This window comes from Chrysochloris asiatica, unplaced genomic scaffold (assembly GCF_000296735.1).
Source record: "Chrysochloris asiatica unplaced genomic scaffold, ChrAsi1.0 scaffold00079, whole genome shotgun sequence".
Lineage (NCBI taxonomy): Eukaryota > Metazoa > Chordata > Mammalia > Afrosoricida > Chrysochloridae > Chrysochloris > Chrysochloris asiatica.
In genome coordinates this window covers 4,626,302-4,636,376 of record NW_006408597.1, presented here as the reverse complement: position 1 = coordinate 4,636,376, position 10,075 = coordinate 4,626,302, and the positions used below count along the sequence as shown (strand labels likewise).

At 41.1% G+C, this 10,075-nt stretch overlaps 1 pseudogene; it reads left to right on the top strand.

Moving 5' to 3' along the window:
- Positions 1–6,777, top strand: part of LOC102841095 — a 38,455-nt pseudogene extending 31,678 nt beyond the window's left edge.
- Positions 6,778–10,075: the final 3,298 nt, after the last annotated feature.

Here is a 10,075-nt window from a genome sequence, read left to right as displayed (position 1 = left end):
ACTTTGTGCCTTTATAGCCTCCCCATTTTTTTTTTAATGTTTTATTGTGAATTATGTGATAGTTTACATGGGAGAACATTAGTTTTACATTCATTCTATTGTATATCATTTCATTGCCATGGTTACAATCCCCTCCATGCATCATCAACCAACCAAAGGGTATACATGACAAGCCTGCACCCTGTTTGTCAGCACACAGTCCCTCTCCCTCTCTGGATCTAAAGTCCCCAGCTGCTCCACCTCTCCACATCATAGTCTCTGCCTCCATCTCTGGCGTTACTACTTCTCTGGGTGGGGTCTCGCTCTCCACTCTTATCCGTTGATGGTCCCAGGGACCTCTGTTCCTAGACTGCAAAGTTAATCACTCCCTTCCTTGCTATAAAACTTGTACCTTTACATTTCCAACCCTCACAGTCAGTCCTGATAACAATTATTCACTATTGTATCACAAGAGACCTATCTGCATTTCATTTCATCAGCCCCACCTAGACAGATTGGATACTACTCACTGGAGATTCTATCTTCCTCCACGCCCTCTAGATCTAGGTTCCCTCTTGAAAGTTTGTAAGTCAGTCTCTTCTTGCCCCCGCCCCCCCCCATTTTGGGTAGCCAATATCCAAGTTGCCCATCCCTGTCTACTCTATGTGTGGTCGGGGTGGGAATGATCCTTGCTGTAAGGATTTGTTTAGTCTTTTGATCTACTGCATCCATAGGTGTAGGTCAAGTTCATCAAATTATATCAGATTACTCTTTTTTATTTTCCCCTCTTCTTTCTTCTTCTGGTTGAGCTCTGATCATCCAGTCATTGAAGCCATAGCCTCCCCATTTTTGATAGCCAATGTCTAGATTACTCATCCCAGTGCACTGAGAAAAAAAGCTTATTCTATGACATGAAGAATCCTTCCATTCCAGTTGGAATTTTGAGCAACAACATCCATAAGCAAACGTCCAGTTCATCAAATTGTAGCAATTTATATTTGCTCACAGGGAGCTCTGGTAGTTTAGTGGTTACAAGAGACAGGCAGCTAACCTCAAGGTCAGCAGTTTGAAACAACCAGGCTGTTCCGTGGGAGAAAGATGAGGCTTTCTGCTCCCGTAAAGATTTACAGCCTTGGAAACCCTGTACAGGGTCGCTATGAGTTGGAACTGACTCCATGACACACAACCACTGCCACCATACTTGCTCACAGTATCAAATATCTTTATCTTTATCTGGTCATGTTCTGGCCAGCTAGGTCAAATGGGTACTAATGGCAAGTTTGAGAGTTAATGCACACCTCCCTGAACTTCAGATCTGCTGGTTGCTTCATTCTCAGTTCTAGTTCCTAGTGGCTAGGTCAGTGCCCATGGTAGTTCACACATCTCCCTAAACTTCAAATCAGCCAGGCCTTCCTCTTCTCTAATCTCTAGGTCAACGGGTGCCAATGGAACAGAGCCAAACTCAGCCCATGTCTTCATTGCTGTATTTTCCCCACACCCACTCACAAGTAAACCCAGGTGGTCACCAGCAAGCATACTAGACTGCTCACAGGTTTTCTTTGAGCTTCAATCTTAGAAGGGGGGGTCTGAAAAATTCAATTCTAAAAGGAATTGTAATCATACAAAATATTTTCTCTGACAACAATGGAATCAACTAGAAATTCATAACAAATATATCTAGAAAATTCCCCAAATACTTAAAAACTAAAGAATACACTTCTAAATTATGTTCTTGTAAAAGAAGAAACATCAAGAGAAATTTTTAAATATTTTGAACTGAAGCAAAAAGCCAGCACTAAAAGCAGTAAAAGAACAGTAAGGAAGTACTTTGGAGGGTAAGTCAGAGTTTCCTACAAAATAAGAGAAACCTTTATTCAATAAAAACAGAATGTGAAGCAATGATTTCTCAGCATATCCTCCAACTAGGTCTATGCACGTTTGAAGGCAGTGTTTCCATCTTTCTAATCCTTCCCTAGAGAATTCTGTGCTCTTCACTTTACACCAGATCTAAGAGACAGCTTTGGCATCCCCCAGGTACTCAAATTGTGTTCTGAAATACCCTCTGAGTTTTGGGAATTAAAAAAAATCGGAATGGGCAAGATCAGAGTTGTAAATTGGATGAGGTAATGCTTATAAGCCAGCCCTTGCTACCCTTGAAGAATGAGCAGGTGCATTGTCATGATGGAAAAAAAAAATTTGGGTCCAACTTTCCTAACCTTTTTGTCACCAATGCAGTTTTCAATTGGAAAAAAAAAAAAAAAATTCTTCTTCCTAATAAGTCCCTATTACCATGCTGCAGCCTTTGAGAGAAAATCTTGTCACAATTACCTCTTTGGACATTGTCTTAGTTATCCAGTGCTGCTAAAACAGAAATACTCTAAGTTGTTGTTGTTAAGCGCTGTTGAGTTGGTTCTGACTCATAGTGACTCTATATAGGGTTTCCAAGGAGTGGTTGCTGAGTTTGAACCAACGACCTTGCAGTCCAGTGCATTAACCCACAGCACCACATGGCTGTAATACACAGAAATTTATTCTTTCATAGTTAGGGAGACTAGAAGTCTGAATTCAGAACACTGGACCTGGAAAAAGACCCATGTCTCCTTTCAGCATCTGTAGGCCCAGCATTCCTTGGAGATCTCCATGTGTCTTAGTATCACTCTTTCCCTGGACATAGAAGCTTCCCAACCCAGGGACCCTAGGTTCCAAAGGATGCATTCCACTCCCACCTCTTCTATCTTGGTGGTAGTAGACCCCTCTGATCCCTGCTCACTTCTCTCTCCTTTTATTTCTTGTGAGTAAAAGATGTTGCAGGCTACATATATCATGATCTTAAGACATAAAGTATTTGGCAAGATTTTTGGGCAGAGGTGAGATGTGAGTAGGTATAAGATGCTGATCTTCCCACACAAGCATTAAGAAAAGCAACTAGAAATCTGTGATCTTAACTGTGTAATAACTCTGAAAATAGATCAGGGTATGTATATATAATTATAAATTATATATATAATTTTTTTCTTTTTTGATGTTAATATGGTGACCTATATTATTTGATTTTTTAATATTATACAGTCCTTACATTGCTACGTTACATCTCGTTTAATACTGAATTTTTCTTTTTATATTTGCTGTATACCTTTTACAAAGAATTGTAACCACACACTGAAACAAAATTAAGGCAATCTTTAAATGGTAGGAAAATTTATCTTTCTATCCTCCCTACCACTCTCACTCCTGATGTGGCAGCCAGCGAGGCAGCTGCAAGCAGGAGCCAACCATAGCTTGTATTCTCAAACAGGGGGCTCTGATAATCTGGCTGTGAATTACTGGGGCAGATTTTGCTGGCTCACTCTTCAGTGTACCTGTTGTGGTCTGTCTGGAACTGAATCAGAGTTTACAAAGAGCAGGGGAGGGAGCAGCCAACAAAGACTGTAAGGGGTAAATTACCAGGTTTTGATTGGGTTTTAAGTTTATCATTGTGTCAGAGAAGGCAATCTGGTTAGAGTTGGGCCTTCATATTCAACCTACATGGATGGTAGAGGAGTTAAAGAATTTGAAGTCTTGCTAACTACAAGGAATTCAGGTATGGGCTTGTAGTATAAGCACTGAATTGCTAACAATGAAGTGTTAGTTTCACTGCTCCTGGGAAACACTATATAGTTTAGCTAAGAGTTGAAATTGACTCTATGCACTTAACAGCAACATTACAAAAGAGAGGGGAATGGATGTTGGGTAACAATAAACAACTACAGGAAAAGTTACAAATTGTTGCCTGAGGCAATATCTCTCAAGGTTTATTTTATTACAGAGTAATATGAGTTCATATACAAAAATTTTAATAATACAAATGGATAGAGTGTAACCTAAGAGAATTATGCCTGTGGTTTAAAAAAAAAAAGGCACTCAGACTCTTTGCCCTCAAGATAATTGATTTTGAATGATGACTTCTTATGTTAGACTAAAACCTGTGTAATCAGGAGTCCTGGTGTGGCTGTGGGCTAATGCACCAGACTGCAAAGTTGTTTGAACTGCAAGGTTGGTAGTTCTCCTTGGAAACCCTATACAGGGTCGCTATGGGTCAGAATTGACTCCACAGCACTAAACAACAAACTCACCAGTCTCTTGTGGGGAAATCCGATACAAGTTGGAACCTACTTGATGGTACACAACATCAGTCTTTACCATAAGCACTGGGCTGCAAACCACAAGTTCCAAGGTTAGAGCTTGCCAGTCACTCTGTGAGAGAAAGATGAGGTTTTCTGCTCCTTGAAGGTTTAAAGCCTCAGAAATCTTGTATAGCTTTAGCAGTTCAGTGCTTATCGTACAGCACCACACCAGGGCCCTATACAGGTCCCTATGAGTAGAACACACTCAATGGCACTTAACAACAATTTTTACATTAGCAGGTTGCCAGACCGTTTTGCTGGGTATATCTGACCCACCAACCTTTAGGAATCAGTTGAGCAGAAACTGCTTGTACCCTTTATCCATCATTGTCCACTTGATTCCGACAATTATAGAATAGCGTAGAACTGCCTCACAGGGTTTCCGAGGATGTCATCTTTGCAGCAACCAACTGCTTCATCTTTGTCCCTCAGAGCAGCTGTTCTACCTACAGCCCTTTTGGTTCGCTGCTGAGGTCTTCAACCACTGCACAAACAGGACTCCTTCTGCATCACTTACATATTTAATCAAAATATACAAACTTTTATTTGGAAAATGTAACTAGGACTTGACTAGCACTTTACTAATGACACTGTAGGGTAAACACTGGACTGCTAACTGCAAAGTCAGCAGTTCAAATCCACCAGTTGCTCCAAGGGAGAAAGATGAGGCTGTCTGCTCTGGTAAAGATTGAGTCTTGGAAACCCATATAGGGTTGCTATGAGTCAACATCAGATTAATGGTAGTGGGTTTGCTTTTGATGGGTTAGTACTTTGCTAAACATTCGCTATCTTAGCCTTGTTAAGTAGTTACGGTGGTTGTGGGCCATTTTGACTCATAGCAACCTTTTGGTTAGCAGCCTAGTTCATAATCCACTAAGCTACTAAGGCTCTTGAAACCCTGGGAAGTAGGTTATGTTATTAGTTCTAAGCGGTGGTCAGGGTCCCATCTACACCTTCCATGTGGCCACAGTTTCTGCAGAATGGGAGTAAAACTTCATTCCTATTCACCTTTAGAGGAGTCCTAGTGTGGCATTGCGGGTTAATGTGCTGGACTGCAACCACAAAGTCAGCGGTTCAAGCTTGCCAGCTGCTCCTCAGAAATCCTATAGAGGGTCGCTATGGGAGCTCTGGTAGCGTAGTGGTTATGAATGCAGTTCGAAACTACCAGCTGTTCCATGGGAGAAAGATGAGGCTTTCTGTTCCCGTAGATTTACAGCCTCGGAAACTTGTACAGGGTCGCTATGAGTCGGAACCAACTCCACAGCACATAACCAACCAACCAATGGGTTGGAACTGACTCAACAGTACTGATGAGCCAGAAGCAACTCAACGGCACTTAACATCAACAATTCCCCTGTATATGTTCAGCACTTGGCTCAGTACCAAGCACACATGGAGACAATAACCTTAGGTTCAAGAAAGTATAAATTTTCCAGGAAACAAGCGATTGGGAAACTTAAACCCGTTGCTTTTTAGTAGATCCAAACTAACAGAGATCCTATAGGCAGAGCAGAACTGCCCCATAAGGGTTTCCAAGGTGGTAGAAATCGTAACCAAAGTCTACTGCCGCATCTGTGTCCCATGGATATAGGCTGGTGGTTTGAACCCTTACCTTTCTGTAGCAGCCCAGCTCTTAATCACTGAGTTACCAGAGTTCCTCTGTTGCAAAACAAAGGCATGTAAAGAATGTACTGACTATTATAAAGTTCATGTGCAGAACAATCTAGTCACTTGTGGTTAGTGTATTCATTTTCGTTGGTCTCGCATATTTACAGTACAGAATCAAAACTGGTATTTTTTACACGTCTTTTCAGGTATTTTAAAGATCTTCTAACCATCTTGTTGGCCGATAGTATGTATGCCCTTACCAGTGCACATAAATAACCTTTTTTTTTTGGAAACTTTTTACTGTGAATTGAGTGAACAACAGGTCACCAGTTTTACACAAACTAAATCACATATGTTGTTTCATCTCAACGACCGCAATCCCCTCCAAGTAACAACAGTTAACCCACTTATTCACTATTTTTTGTTGTTAAGCGTCATCGAGTCGGTTCCGACTTAGAGACCCTGTATGTGGTTTTCCAAGGAGTGGCAGGTGAGTTTGAACTGCCAACCAGTTATTTCTTAACATCAAAAGCTCTTTTTTCCTAAGGAAAAATCAACAGTTCGGATTTCCAGTGAGGCTCTGGGTGGGGACCAATCACCAGTCTAAGGAACCTCACTAACTCACTAACCAACCTTCTAACCCCAAAACACTAACGAAACCCCGTACCACCCTCCCAGAACCCAGCCGGAACCTTGACCTCAAGATGGCGCCGTGTAGTCACAAGACTTAATCGGCTCCAATCAAAAATGGCAGAGTGGGTCCTAATTTACAGTTTAAGCCTTTCTAGTCTTCACTACTCGTTTCTTCTCTATGGTTATTCGGTGATTCAAAACCAACAGTGAGGACTGTCTATATACGTACTTCTCTATGATCCTTCTCTCCACTCCCCGGCCGCAGTGCACGACGGGCAAGAGGAAGACCTCCACAGGCTCCCCGCGCAGCGCGGCTGTGCTTGCGGCCTATGAGAGTAGGCGCCTCGAAATCGGTCTCACGGGCGAGCGGCGCGCAGAAACCTCGAACCGGTGAAGGCCACTCGTAATCAGGAGCCCGGAAGGCTGCGAAGATAGTACCATTTCCCCAGCGGCTGGTGAGTTCACGCTTCTGAACGCGTGTGGAAACCAGGAGACCCGGTACCTCCGTTGGGTGAGGAGGGAAAGCCGGGGTGGCTGCGAAAAGGCCGGGGCAGGGTGGGGTGAGGGGGGGAGTTGGATGGGGGAGGGGACGGGCACGAGGCTTGGGTTTCTTCACTTCAGACCTCGAAAACCAGTGGGCCGAGCCCGGGACTCAGGAACCTTTGGAGGCCGCACCTGCAGCCTGAGTTTTTCTCTTTGCTTTATCGCCCATTTACCCCGCTCGGAGTGAGACGCTTCGGCCCGCTTCGGGCTCGACGTTTGCCTTAAGATGATCGGTGCGCCCGGGGGGAGCCCTTCTTCTAGGCCCCCTCTCACTCGCTCCCCGAGAGCCCCGCGGTCGATTTTCCGGGCCTTGGACGCCCTAGCCCCAGGCTCTGCCGCGAAACCGGCCTGTATTTACCCCCTTTAGCGAGCTGCTGTCCACCAACGGATCTCTTCCCCTTCCTTTTCCAGCATCCGGCGCTCACCTCTAAATGAAGTGGGCCCCGTTCCCTTTGAATTTTGCTACTGCCCCCCGTTTTTTGCACCTTTCTAGTTGGCGAGTCTGAAATTGTGAGGAGTCTCCCCCACCCCCAGCCCTCCTTGGAGGATGCAGTGAGCTGTTAGTCTCCATTCATTCGCAGCCGATTCTCACCAAGCGTCACATGCAAATGTGTTACTTCTTTCTGACTCTTTTTGTTTTGTTTTGTTTTTTTTTGGTTTTCAATATTACTTTTAAAAATGCGTTTTTCAAAATAGATCTAGGAATATGAAGATAATTTTGAAGTTGTGTAATAATGGATTTATATTGCCATGGAAATGCCATTTTGATACTGGGCAGAGTGGAGCAACCCAAAGGAGGGAAGAGATTGGACTTCTACTCTGGCACCGGACTGCTATAATGTGACGTAATGGGTCCTAGGTAGCGGGCAGGAGTGATAAACAATTACTATGTTGTCTCGAGAGATTTGATTTTAAAAGGTTCTTGTCGAAATCATTCCGAGGCCTAGGAAGCCATTCATTTGGTCTTCAGTTTCAGTCCCTCATGGTTCAAGTAGGTATCATCCGATTCTAATGAATATTTCTGAAAGCTTTGGGTTTTCTTCATCTGTGCAATGAGGATTATAAATTATATAGCTCCCACTTCATAGATGATGGGGATTGGAGAATCATCATTGAGAAAAAAATTATGTGTAAAGTTGTTAGCGCAATACCTAAATAACATAGTAAATGTTTAATATATTTTGGCTCCTATTATTTGTTCTTAAAGAGTTTTTTTAATCAAGCACGAGAGCTTACCCTTGACACTAACATTCCTTCCTGTGTAATCGGTCATAGATTTTTGTAAATAAAGCTAATACTTTTAAGTTCCTTCCTCTCTCATTGGTATATTATTACTAGAAAGAGGCATTGTGGTACAATAAAAACAGCAATTAGCTTTCTTATCTAAGGATAGACATTTAATGTGAGAATACTACTCGATATCTACTCCAGGTTATTTTGAGATTACATGGAATAATGTGTTTTGGCAGTTCTTGTAAATAGAAGCTAAATAAAAGTCTTAGTTAATATAAGCTTTATTAAAGAATTCGTTTTTGAGTTACTTTCCCTCCCATTCCTCTCCTTTATTTGGAATCAACTTAATGGCATTGGGTTTGGTTTGGGTTTGGGTTAAGGTAGTTGGTGCGATAGGGTACCAAAGGAGACTTTTAAGATTACTTTTGTTTTCCTATTGTTGCATATATATTAATAGTGGTTTTGACTAACTTTTTTTGTATGTGTGTGGCTTAATACCTTTTATTCTACTGTTGAGGCTCCGGATCTATATATTTTTAAATAAAGTTAATTCATTAAAAATTGAATAACAGACATAAGCTTAAGATTTTAAGATTTTTATGCTTTAAACAAATTAGCTATATAGTTTTCACTTAATTGATTAATTTATAATGTAGTAAAAGTAACCACTGAATTCTCTGGCATTTTGTAAAAACATCCTGTGTATTTTAAAACTGCTTCTAACTGCCATTTGTAAAAAGGGCTTTTGATTGACACCCTCTTACAGCTTTTTGAATACTTTTTTCCTACCTTTTTTAAGTTTGAAAATTAAGAATAATAATGCTACCCCATTCCTCCTTCCCCCCACTTACATTGTTTCTTCTTCCTTATTATGGTAAACATGTAAGTAGCAAAACATTTGCCATTCCTGCAGTCTTCACATGTAGACTAGTTATGTTTATCATGTCATGTAGTTCAGCCTTTACCATTACTTGTCATTGAACTTTCTGTCACCCTTAACAGAATGGTATTGCTTTGTAATTTTTTTATTTGATAGTTTCAAACAAAAAATTTCAAGAATAATAATACAGAGAATTTGCACATTCCCCAAGTGTTGACATTTTGCCAGTTTTAAAAATCCTTTTTTTTTTTTTTCTGAAATGTTTTGCTACTCTGTGGCAGACATGATGTTCCAATAGCTACTGCCATACATGTGCGTGTTTCCTAAAAGCAAGGACATTGTCTTAGTTAATAACAGGATAATTTCAAAATCGGGAAATTAATATTACCTAATGTACAGGTGCTAATTGAGTTTTGCCAGATTTTGCCAGGTATAAATTGGCATGTCAGAGCATTCGCTTGTAAATGTAGTTTTAGTAAATGTAGAGGTAGGCAGCCATCACAACAGTCTAGCTTTATTACCCTCAAAGGGTCCTTGCCATTTTGCAATTCACTACCCGACCCCCCTTTCCAGCTAACCACTAATCTTTCTATAGGTAGGTATTGATTTTTATTTATTGAGAATGATGACTATCAGAGTGGAAGTCTCCTAGAAAAAGATCGTCTCCCTTTGAAAGCAGTGGAGTATTTTCATGCCTTTGAAAAGCTTTGCCATGAAGAAACTTTGGGGCATATCAAACATTCTCTTGATTCTTTGGGCATTTAGGAATGATTTCTGTGGAAATTCCATTTTAGAAATGATTTAAAGGGGTTGCTTTGTTTAGACTGGAGCAGTTATGATAATTTCTAGTATACCTTTTAGGCTGTGAGCAGAATGGAAACCATATATGTTAATAATTTTATTCAATATAGCCATCAGACTAATTTCATATAATATCATTTCACCCTTTTAGTATAGTTTAATTTTATGTCGTGACTTACATTTCACCCTCAGAACAAATACAAATAATACCTGGAAGAGAACCTGTCACGTAACT